The sequence below is a fragment of the Lonchura striata genome, chromosome 2, assembly GCF_050655825.1.
Source record: "Lonchura striata isolate lonStrDom1 chromosome 2, ASM5065582v1, whole genome shotgun sequence".
Lineage (NCBI taxonomy): Eukaryota > Metazoa > Chordata > Aves > Passeriformes > Estrildidae > Lonchura > Lonchura striata.
This window is the reverse complement of record NC_140704.1, coordinates 24,253,669-24,266,216: the sequence shown is the minus strand read 5'-3', so window position 1 is coordinate 24,266,216 and position 12,548 is coordinate 24,253,669. Positions and strand designations below refer to the sequence as shown.

Here is a 12,548-nt window from a genome sequence, read left to right as displayed (position 1 = left end):
TATGAGCACAGCAGGTCCTGCACAGATCTTTGGAGCTTGTCCCTTCTCTGATCACTGTAATTAATAGTCAGTTCACTGTAATTAATAGTCAGTCAGTTTTGGGACTGACTGTAGCTTTTGGTATCAGGGAAAAAATGGGACTTCTACCAATTCTTGAGCAGCTTCTCCACAGTCAGTGAGCTGAGTAAATACCAGCACTTGATATCTACCTCAGAATGACAGGTAAGAAAAATGAACACTTGTAGATGAACATGCCTTTTGGATTCACAGATAGGGTTGAACAGGCCTGATATTTTGCCTTTTCTTCTGTAGCTGTTTATAATCAGAACTATGCATGGAGAGAACAAATTTTCTGATTATATTTTCTTTTATTATTTAAAAATGAGAAACAGCAGTGTCATCTTAGTTGCAGAGAATAAAAAGCAAACTGTTATTAAAACTAGGACCACTGTTTGTCATGCTAACACACTAATTTGCATTCATTTCCCACCTTCTCGTCAAAGCACTTTGCAGGTTCCTTGTAGATTTCCTTGCAATCATTGAGAATTTCACCCTTTACAGGATTATAACCTCATTGAAAGCCAAGGAGGCAGCAAGAACTGATGAACCTCTAAACAGAAAATAGGATGCTTTCATGAAAGGGGTCAGAGAAAAGAAGTACTTTCCAAGTCAGGAGATGTTGAGTGTTGGTATGCCAAGATTCACAAATGAGCACATGGGTACTGCCAACTCCATGCTGGAATTACTCTTTTTGGGAGAGGATGGGAGATCCCCGAATCCAAAGGTGTTTCAGAAGAGGCAGCATGGGCCCACAGTGGGCACCAGCTGGCACTTGCCCCATCAGGGCTTCTGGTGACACTGCACGGCCAGGGTCATTGTCACTCACCAATGGGCAAACCAGGCTCCAAGGCAGCCAGAGCCTGGGCTGCACAGACAGGGCTGCAGAGGTGCCAGCACTCAGCACCTCCACATCTGGCACTGCCTCAGAGAGGGCAAAGGAAGGGTGGTCTCGTGCCTCACTCAACACCAGACTGAGGAGTCACTCAAGCAAGGCAGAATATATAAGATCCACACATATGGAAATGGGTTTAGTGCTTTTTCAACCACTAACACTCACAGTTGCAAAGTACTAACAGAAGCAAGAACTAAATACAAATCAAACTGGACTTGAAATTCTAGAAACCATGAGATTTTTAGTTGTATAAAACTTTAAAAACTTTGGAAATGTGGTAAATATCATGCTGTTTCTCTGAGCAGGTGAATGTAGGAGAGGGTAGAGGAGTTGGTAAAAAATATGTGGGCAGATGATTTGGTAATTATTTACATAAGTGTTCCTGTACTTCCCCTCAGAAAGTAGCTAGTCCTCTCCATAAGTGAGGTATGAAAGCACACTGAACAATAGGTCCATTTTCTTGCTCTTAAGAATTCTCCAAAATTGAACCCAACACAATTTTTCCCTCAAGTCTTCTGTTTTCCACTTTGGTTTTTAACGCCTAAAATTGTATTGAAAATTAGACTGTAAAAATGGTTTTCTGGTGGCTGTATGACCATGAGATTTTTATACCAGGACAAAATAGTTTAAAAGCAAAATTCTTGCTTCCCTGATTAATAACTTGGCACTTGTTCTGAGTGGCCTTCCCCCACCTCCTTTTTTATTTGTTTATTCACTCATTTGTTGCTTTGTAGTTGTTTGTTTTTAAAGCCTTCTAGTTCTTTATTTTTTGTGCCCCATCCACAGCTATAAAAATTCAAATTGTGAGTTTTGACTTCAGAGGTATTTGTATAAATTCATTGCTCTCATGAGCATTTGAACACCTCTACAGTCTGCTTAGGAGGCTGTCAGAAGAAGTCTACCCTAAACATGAAAAAGTAAGTACCTCTAGTTACCCACACTGATTTTCACTGACCACTTCTTTCATGACAGTGATTTTATTTTCCATGTGAACCTAAAAACTCTGTAATCTGATTAAATTTTAATTATATGAGCAAGAACATCCATATTATGTGAGTGGAATTCAGCCTGGCTGTTACTATGTGGATGCAGTAGCCATAATCACTTTGAGATATTGTGGTTATTTGTTTCCAAATGTGTCCTTAGATTGATAATATAAAACCCTGACTGTCATTTGATATAATTTCGAACAATGCTATTTGGAGGAACCAAATGGTCAGTCATCAGAGCAGAGTGGGGTCAGAAAGTTGCATTTTATCAGTTTCATAATAAGATTATCAGAGGACATGATCAGCACACGGTGAGAAAACAAAACACGGTTTCTTTGCTGTAGATAACAATAGCAATAATAACAACAATTATAGTACTAATAATACACAGATGTATGTGCTATTTCATTCCATTGTTCTCAAAGCACTTCTACAAAGACAGGTGAGATGGTTTAACTCCAGTAAAAGGTAGATAGAAGGAAATGCATAACTGGCAACCAAATATCTTGTTTTCCCTGCCCAGCTAGTGTCACACTCTGTCTTTCTCTCACTGTACTTGGCTATTTGTTACTTTTGTTTCTCTAGTTCTACAGTATGTGTAAATAAATAAATAAAAGTCATAGGAAAGCTAGATGAATTTGCAGTTTCTTTAACCCCAAAGTCATGGGAGGCTTGCAGCAGAGCTGAGCTATGTTAGCAATTTTACAATTGTAATGTGCAAAGCACTAGAGCTAACTAGTGCTAGACTAGTGCTAACTAACTAACTTGCTGACACGGCTGAGGACACAAATGTGTGGCGAGCTAATGCAAATAACACTTCCTTTATTTCTCCTCTGATAGCAAGGAGTCTGGCAGTTTAATAGGTATGGAAATAGGTGCAAGCAGTGGTCATGTTTTGGACTAAATTCCTCATACACCAGCCTAAAAGGGGCATATATATGCCATGCTTCTGTTTGATCAAAGCATTCGTGTCCTGAAATGTGGACTGCAGGTTCTGGGGCAGGCAGATCCTTCTCATGCCCCAGTACAGGGGAGGGAAGCTGTTCACACTGGTGGGATATGGCGTGGGTTGGACACCAGTCCTGCAGTGTCAGAACCACAGTCAACAGAAAAGATGATATTTCTGTCCACCTCTTTCCGAGGAACCACAGACATCAGGCAGTCCTGATACAGATTTAATATCTGGAAAAATATTTGCAGCAGCATGTGTTATTATTGGTGTTACAGCAGCACCTAGAGACCCATCCTGGGACTGGGATTCCCTCTTCCTGGCAATAGGCAAAGAGGGGCTGAAGGACCCTGCAATTAAGAGGTTACAGTCTAAATGGAAAGGACAGACAACAACTGGAGTGAAAGTAGTTGAGAAGCTGAATGAGGGGTTTGCCTCTGCCAGCAGATAGCCTGACCATCCTTGGATTTGTTATCACCTAAGCACAAAGGGACCCACAACCTGCTGGTGAGCTGGCTGCACTGGCACACAGTGTTTTAGCCTGAAGTTTAATATATGGCTTATCTTTGGGCTTGACTTACCAGGAAAGACATTGTTAGAAATGGAACAATATGAATTGTTTAATGTTGTGAGCCAAAACAAGAAGTTTCTAGTTCATTGAGGAAGTTGTGACGTCGAAAGACCTGCGGCTGAGGCTATATGGAAAATAAATATTAAGATGCCAGTGTTCATCCAAATTAGCTGGCCTTTTGGAGTGCTGTTACAGTGAGCTGGAAATCAGACATTCTGGACTTTATCCAGGTTGCTGTAAGAATAGGTCACTTTTTCTGCCCATTGCCTGAAATAAACAAATATTACCATAATACTTAATTTTTGCCTAAATCAACAGAAAACCACAAAAATGCTAATTTTCTAAGAGTGCAGTGTTTTAATTAATGGTAAAGACCATATTTCGTTTAATGTGTTTCTATTTTAGGATCCTAAAGTCTCAGGTCTGGAAAGCTAAACACAAAATTGGAAGGATAATTAGAGACATCATGAAAATATTTGCCTTACTTCCTTCTGATCTTTCAATACATTCTTGAAAATTGTGTATTCCACCACTAGAAATAAAGTTTTCTGTGTGTCTATAGAAAAGAGAAAAATAGGTCTTGGCATAGCATTTATTCATTTTCATTAGAAAGAGCACTTTCCCAACCATGACTTTATATGAGTAAGTAACATAGTGGAACCTAATGCAAAGTGAATATTTCCTGTATCTTGCAGGAAATGCTTTCAGGAATCACCATCTCCAGAGAAAAACGTTTAAAAAATATTTAAAAAAATATTTTCCTCTTTAGTTTTAGTTAGTGCTACCTTAAGGAAAGTTTTTACTCTTTAAGGCCTATGTCTGGGTAAGAATGAAGCACAGAAAAATATAAGCTTCACTAGAAATAAATTAAGCCAGGGATGCTTCTGTGTTTATTTTCCTGTGACTTCCTCAAAGTAGTGTAAAATCAGATCATTATGTAGAACTTTCTCTGATGCTGAGGAGTGAAGGATATCTTCTGCTCTGGGAGAGGCAGTCTTCAGCACTCAGCCTCCTTGGTAAAGTCCCTTCAAATAGCTATATTAGCACAAATTCCCAAAATCTGCTTCCCTGTTTCAGATTATTTCATAAGGAGGAAAAAAAAAGACAATTTGTAATTTTTCATTTCCTAAATACAAAGTTTCCAGTCCTAAACTTGGATCATCACCCTGAAAGCACACTAGAAAAAGATAACTGTATAATTTTACCACACAAACTGTTCCCCAATCAAACAGCATTCCCAGGATATCCCATCAGCTATACTTAATTCTTAAATCCCTGAGAAAAGTCCTCTGAAAAGAAATAGGGTCAACTAGTCCACAAACTGTTTTTTAGAGGGCATACCTCTCTTCTAAGCAATCTTCCTTCTGAATAATGACCTGGCTCTAGTTAGAAAAATAAAAAGGAGCTTCCATGGCCAAAGAGGAGGTGTTAGGAAGTTTTGCAGGGTTTTTTCCCCTGTGCTGCTCTTCCTCATGCTGGACACAAGCTGTGGGTTGGAGGAGCCAGCTCAGGGTGCCAGCACAGAGAGGTGGCTCCTGGGGCCATGGGGCCCTGAGCCCACCTGGTCCCCCAGCCCAGCCCAGCTCGGTGTGGTTCCCCTGCTCCCCACCCAGCCGAAGGCTTGGCTGAAGATGGTTTGGGAATGGCAAAGATCCCACAGAGTGCGGCAACAGCTCCCAGAGGAGGCTCAGACAACGTCAGTGGTTTGCAGGATCTGGTTCAGAATGCTGAAATTCAAGAGATTATGTGTTTGGTGCCCTCATGCCCTGACACGTGAGTGCCTCATCCTGTGGTTTTCTTTGGCCAGAATGAGAATTTTGGTCTTTTTTCGCTGCATAGATTTCAAGTGTAAGTCTGTGTTTTCTTGGCTATTAACTGTAGTACTTACACATTTTGAGAGGTTGGGAGGGCTTGCCAAGGCACCATTCAGCATCTCTTCCCAAGGCAACCTTCTGTTAGGACACAAAACAAGGCAGGTGAGGCACTGTGATTCCTGTGCACTGGTGGGAGCTGGGGGGAATCAGCAGGATGGATCCACAGTGGTCAAACACCACGAGCTCTAAGGTACCGAGGTCCCCTCTCCCCTGGCACATGGAACTCACCTTCCTTGGGAGACTTCTTCCAAAGCCCCACTGGGTGCAAGTGGGCAGATCATCATCCCGGTTGTGTTAAACATAATTTTTAATAAACTCACTATGGAGACTTCCATTAACTTCAAGAACCAAGATCAGCTTTGTAAGAGGGCACAACTATTTTAGTCAATGTGATTTAGGCATATAGTCACACACTCAGTCTGACTTTAAATAAGGTTCAAAGTGATGCAGTTTAAGTTAAATTTTGTTTACAAAAAATTAATAAATGTGAAGTTATTCTTCATTATTTGCTTTAAATTTGATTGTCCTTCCTCTTTCAGCTATATTGTTTTCCTAATTACATTTTGCTGACTTTAGTATGTTTAGAATTTTAATACATTCAGTTACAGAGTGAATTAACTCTTCAGTTAGTAAATAGAACAAAGTATTGTGCAAAAGCATGTACTAGCCAATGTTTAAAACAGCCCTTAGGCTTTTGTTTGCCAGTACCTCTTCCCTATATTTTGGATTGCTGCAGCAGTGCCCAAAGTTATCCAAGTCAGATATACAGAAGAATAATGATTAGCCTAAGGAAATTGTTCCTGCAAACTGGCTGTTGTGTACATTGTTGGTCCCTTCACCAAGAAAATGGAAATGGAAATGGAAAAAATACCAAAAGCTTCATATACCCACTTTTTTTTTTTTGTTGGTTGGGTTTTTTTGTTTGTTTGTTTGTTTGTTTGTGGTTTTTTTGGTTGTTTTTTTTTTTTTTTTGTTTTTTTTTCTGCTGAATAATCTGAGCTGTGGAAATAATATAGGAGAATATGAACATCCAGCATTTTGACTTTACAAAATTCAGGAACCTCTTAGTTGTGATAATCTCAGCTGTGAAATAATGAACAGGACTAGGAAACAAACCTCTTGAAGCTGAAGTTTGGCACTTTTATGCAGTGAAGGAGCAACTGCAGAGAATAAAATGGGACCTGGATGATTGGTGGACACTGCTGTCAGCAACAACTGGGTTTGCTGTTCTCTCTGCACTCCTACCTGTGTTTTAAGGGAAGGCACCAGGAAACATTGTGTCCTTCTGATGAAGCTCACTGATCATAAAATACAAGATTGGTTCTCTGAAAAATTAAATGTAAGTTTATTTAAATTGCCAGTGTTTTCCTGGATGATTGATACCCTAAGGAAGGGAAGGAAGATTTGTGGGGTTCAGATGAGAATGTTAAAGTCACAGGAGAAAGAGACGGGGATCTGGCTGCAGGTGAGCTCTGTACTACAGGAAAATTGTTGCCTCCAACCAAGAACTGAGCAAAATGAAACAAAGCAGATGAGACACAGAAGAAAACTCTTTGGAGAATCCAGAATAAGGAGAGGAATATTGGTCAGAAGTTAAAATTGTTTGGAGTCTTCCAAAAATTTTGGGATGTTTATGAGAAAACTGATACCAGGTGGGAACTCTGCAAGGAGATGGCAAAGAAAACATTAGAACAGATAGTAGGAACAAATTCAAAAATAATGAAAAAAAAATGGTTTGATAAAGATTGCAGAAAAACAGCTGAGATTGACATATAGAAATGTTGGAGCCTTCAGAATCAGAATTGAACTCCAGATGAGAAACACTCTAAAGCCAGAAGAAAACTCGAGATCAGCAGTGAAAGTGGAAAGGCAATACTTCCATGGCTTGGGAAAAAAAAATAATTAGGTTAGAAAGATCAGTAAAATAAATACATTTTATAAGGGTATTGATGTGTGGAAGAGAGGATATTAACCATGTCTATGTCTGATAAAGAACAAATAAGGAATCATTTTCATTATAAAAAACTCAATTACAGAAGGGCAAGGAAAAGTGCTTTTATATGTCCACTACAGGGAGATGTTTAATAGTGAATAAAAATATGTCTCCCAGACACATGAGCTATTTGTGGAAGGATTAAATTTTGAAGTGATTCAAGAGGCAATCAGGACCTCAGGAACAACAAGACACCAGGTGCTGATAATGTTGCCATCGAATTATCAGACATGGGAAAGAATATGGAAATACTTTCCCACGATTTAGAGGTTTTAAAAAGAATTACAAGACAATGAAAGCAGGTAATGAGACAGTTGTTGGGAAAGAATAAAAGGAAAAAAAAATTAGAAACAACAACTCCCTCATCTTATTGCTCTTTATGGCCCATAGTATTCTCTTGGTATTTTTATCATCACATCCCTTTTAGTGAGGCTATGTATGAAATATATGTTCTGGAAAAAAATATCTTCTACAAATTAGCTGTTTTCATTTTGCCATTAGTAGAGAAAAAACTTAGATTATTCTTATGCTATATTTTTTATATATGAGTTAAAATGGAAGCCTGTTGAAAACTTTGTGCATTTATCAGAACGGTGTGACTGAGCTTGGACTGTGAAATTAGAGTACAAAATGTGGAATTGCATCTGTTCCATTTGAGAGACTTAGGGCAATATACTAACACTACTGCTGGAAAGAATAGTACAGTTACAGCACAGCTCCCAAAACATCCAGCTTTTGCAAACATAGGTGCTGCTTTGGAAATTCTGTGAAGGCAAAGCAAAGACTTGAAAAGCATTAGGAGAAAACCAAGACCAAAGTGCAATGAAAACTTTGCATTTTGCTTAAGTAATCAGGACAGGGAAAAATATGCCTTTAACAGGAAAGAAAGTGCAAAAGTTGTGAGAGATACAAAGAATGCCTAGTCTTTAATATTATGATTTTATTATAGATTTAAAAAAATATTCAAATGATGATACACCTCTAAATTGTCACATTCACTAGACAGAATCATAGATCATAAGAATCTGCAAAAAGAAGATTTCTTCTGCTGTAATTTCATTTAACCACGTTGTGGTTTTAAGTCCAAGTGTAAAATAAACCCCATGTATCCATTCACTCTCTCTCTCTCTCAACCTGGTGGAATGGGGAGGAGATTTAAAGTAAAACTTGCATGTTGAGATAAGAAAACATAATGATTGAAAATAAAATAAAATACAGTAATAATGGTGATTGATAATAATAATAATGATGATAATAAAAGAACCAACAAGTGATGCACAATTCAATCTCTCACCACCCACTGACCAATGCCAGACACCCATTCCTGAGCCCAGATCTGCCAACTCCTCCCAGTTTATATACTGGGCATGGCTTTCCATGGAATGGAATATCCCTTTGATCAGCTCAGGTCACCTGTCCCAGCTATGCCCCCTCCCAGTTTCTTTTGCACATCTCCTCACTGGCAGAACATGACACACACACACACACAAAAAAAAAAAATCCTTGACTCAGAATAAACACACGTTAGCAAAAAACCAAAACATCAGTGTGCCATCAACACCATTCTCGTTCCAAATCCAAACCACAGCACTGTGACAGCTACTGAGAAGAATTTGATTCTATCCCAGCTAAAACCCAGGTACCATAATAAAATGCTACAAACCATCTATTTGTATGGAGTGATAGGCTATTTCCAACTATGTGTTATGGCAATAATAAACCAGTATTGAACCAGTATTCCTGGGTCTTGCATTATTCTTTAAGTCAATGTAGAGTTCATGTGTAGTGCTCAAGTACGATTAGAGAGGGTCAGTTTTCTAAAACCAGCCTTGTAGCTAACTTTAAGGATTTGAAGTTTCCCAGTTCTTCTTATATTCCTAGTGGTAATCCAGGGTCCAAGTGTACAGGCACAGCACAAGGTTAGCAGCTCTGATTTAACAGAATAATCAAACTAGTACTATGAGTTTTGCAAATACATTTATTTTTCCAAGTTTTAAGACTGATCCCACAAACTGCACTGAAGATTATTATCCCACCTTTTTTATTAATGTGAATACAGTACGCACAGCATAAAATTATTAGCAGACACTGTGTGCTGGTACACTGAGCTCCCACCTGCACCTAAGAAAAGAACGATCATTTGGAGGTATTTATTATCCCCATCTTGGCTGAGAGTTCAGAGCAGCTTTCCATTAGAGGAAGAAAAGAAAACAATAACAGACACAGAGGACACTCTTTGATGAGAAACTGCCTAAAAAAGAAATAATAAGCTGAAAAAGATGGAATATAATGGGTGCCTAAATTTCCAACAAAAAAAATACAGCTCAGTTTCTGAAAAAGGATGTAAAACTGGATGTGATATGTCTTCTTCCCTCGTGAGAAACCAGTTGCTTTTTTCCCAATATCCAGATCAGTGGGCAGGCAGTTTGATTCCTGACTCCACCCCTGTACCTCTGCAGGACTGAGCTCTGCCTGCTGCCGACCTGGCAAAGGAGGGACACCCATCCATTGCCTGCAATGCCATCTCCTGCTCTTAGACCACCTAAAGGCACTGAGGAGATATCCTAATTTTTATTTTTCTACTCTCCCTGGTGCTGTCTGAAGCAGGAGATGGGTGGGCAGAAAATAAAAAAGAGATGGGACAATAAATATGGGTGAAAGTTATCCAGCACAGGTTGCAAAACCAAGTTCCAATTGCTGGAGTGAATTCACAGTGCTAACTTTCAAAGCAAATGTTTCCATGGAGTGACTAGGCCAGGATTTATCCTAGGGCTGATGCTGGTATGAATTGCAGTGAAAGGTAAGTTCATGCAAAGCACATTATGTGGCCTTGCTGTGCCAGAGAGGGAAATTGAATTCCCAGGATGCCACTTGGTGTTCACACCGAGCAATTCCTGCAGGACCTTTCTTTCCATCCAATGGGCTGTTTTTTGGAGGATTTCCCTTGACCCACAGTTTTTGCCAGTTTTAATTAGTATGCTGGATTTTTGTTTCATTGCTGTATAAGAGGCAATGTGACTGCTGCCTTCATTGTTACATTTCTATTTTCTCAGATGACATAAAATATAGATCAAAACACATAGCAAAGAGTAGCATACTGCCTTACAACCCCAGAATAGGAAGCCAGAGAAGATTATGTCTTTTCAGTTAGAAAAACTTGTTTCTGGTGGTTTTTTCCCCCAAAATAGTTACAAGCTGAGATCAGAGAAGTGCTGGTTGTAAACCAAGGCTCATAGTACAGACAGTAGGATTCTAAACTTTTGGGACAGGGAATTGGGCAACACTGAGCTAAAAGGTGTGCTAGAGGGGAATCTTGGGATTGCATTTAAGACTGAAGGGATGCATTTAGTCTGTTGTTTTCCCTGCATCAGGTTTGAACGTGTTTCAAGCCATAGTTCTGCCCTATTGTGGTTAGATATTACATTTCTGTTATATTTCCTACATGAAGAAATTGGAGCTCTTACTGTGTGTTTCTCTTGGCTTTGTATTTTGGGACTGGCTGCTGCCTGGAGCCCTCTGTGATAAGGGAGAGAGAAAAGTTTATGGAGGCATTTGTAGGTATGGTTGGAAAAGCAGAGCTGTCAACGAAAGCATCAGAATGGGAAAGTGATGAAGCGGTAGGCAGGAAAAGTTATGAAAAAACTGCATTAAATTTGGAAAAAATGTGAAGAAGGGTGAAATCTTTCTGCAGTACAGAAATATTTCTAAATTACAGACTGCTCTCCTCATAGTTCTGTTGCTGAAAATCAAAACCACTGCAGCATGGCCTGAGTGCTGTAAGCCGTGAAAACTCACAGCAAGGGCCTGGCCAGCAGTATCTGTGCATCTTGTCCATGGGAATACACTCCTGCTTTGTGGATAAAGGACTTCAAAACTCCTGGATCTCCTGATAGTAAAAAAACTAAAAACTCAAAAATTTAAAATTAAAATTTCAAAATTTAAAATTTAAAAATTATATTTAGTGAGAGAAAGCAGATCAGAATTGCATGGATTTGTTTTCTATATATGGAAACATTTAGAACCCAAAACTGTAGTCATTCTATCCAGCATCTAAGTAACTCCTGAAAAGTACAGTCAGAAGGTAATTCAGTTGTCTACAGGTTAAGGGAAAATGTGAAGTCTATTACTGAGAAAAGTGATCCAAACCCTTAGAGGTAACAGAGTGGCTGGCAATTTCATTGCATTTAATAGCATCTAAGGAAGATTTTTTCTTGCTGAAGTACTTATTATTAAGTGAGGTAAATTCTGTTTATTCTATTTTGCATTTATTCTATCTATGCTTATACATACCTTGAAAAGCAAATAGATGTACTTTTTCTGTTGTAAAATAGAAGATAAATAGACAGCAGAAAAAAAGTTCGATTTTTTTTCCTGGTGGAAAATACATTTTTCAGTTAAAACACACAGAAAGTTAGATTCTAGGCATATTTTTAGCTACAAAAATGGAAACTTCTAAGTAGTTCTTTCAAGCAATAAAGAAATCAAAGCTGCCTGCAGAACACAGGCAGTACTTACAAAAATACTGTTTTGCTGAAAACTTAATTTCACATCAAAATAACATTTGAGAGAAACCTTTTAATCAGTCAAAGAACCTACCATGCTGTTTGATACCCTAGTCAGTCCTACAGTGTCCTCTTTGCTGCTCCTGCCATCATCCTGCAAATCTTATCCATTTCCTCATGGAGCTGTGGATTAATGCCCAAGCTGTGAAGAATTGTTCTGCCTCCAAACCATTTCCTATCAGAGAATGGCATCCGGGGAAGGATGGTCCTAAAGGTTAAATCTTCTGAAGACAGCTGTGGATCCACAGGATAAATTACTCTCTCAGTCCTCCCCTGCACAAGGACTGCAGCTGGTTGAGCATCTCACATTTTTCAATAGCTCTTCACCGTTTTTCAGCTGCTTAATCACCAGCTGATTCTGCTGTAAGTCTCAGCTGTTCAGCACTTCTCCCATCCCTGGTGATGAGGAGGATCCATGTGGGTCTCAGTTTCTTTCTTTGACTGAATCTGAGACCCACAGATCCAGCCCTGGAAGTTGTCTTCTCCATCCTTCTGTTGTTGCACTCTATTGGTCTTCTAGTGTCTGCATGAAAAAGGTCAATATGGCTTAAGAGCTGCTTTAAAATGTGTATAATGATTAATCAAAGTGTCTTTGCCTAGAGAAGGGAGGGAGTTTGACATGGGGTAGTCATGGTGTATAACCCTAATGCTGGTGGGA

General features: G+C 39.1%; 1 long non-coding RNA gene across 3 annotated transcripts in view; it reads right to left on the bottom strand.

Annotated features, from left to right (window-relative positions):
• Positions 1 to 348: 348 nt before the first annotated feature.
• Positions 349 to 12,548, bottom strand: part of LOC116183208 (uncharacterized) — a 65,528-nt gene continuing 53,328 nt past the window's right edge. For 2 of the 3 annotated variants that reach the window (XR_014951262.1, XR_014951267.1), the window contains one exon: positions 349 to 12,413. This is a non-coding gene — a long non-coding RNA (uncharacterized LOC116183208). The remainder of the gene's footprint in view (positions 12,414 to 12,548) is intronic. The other variant, XR_014951266.1, reaches the window with a different exon arrangement.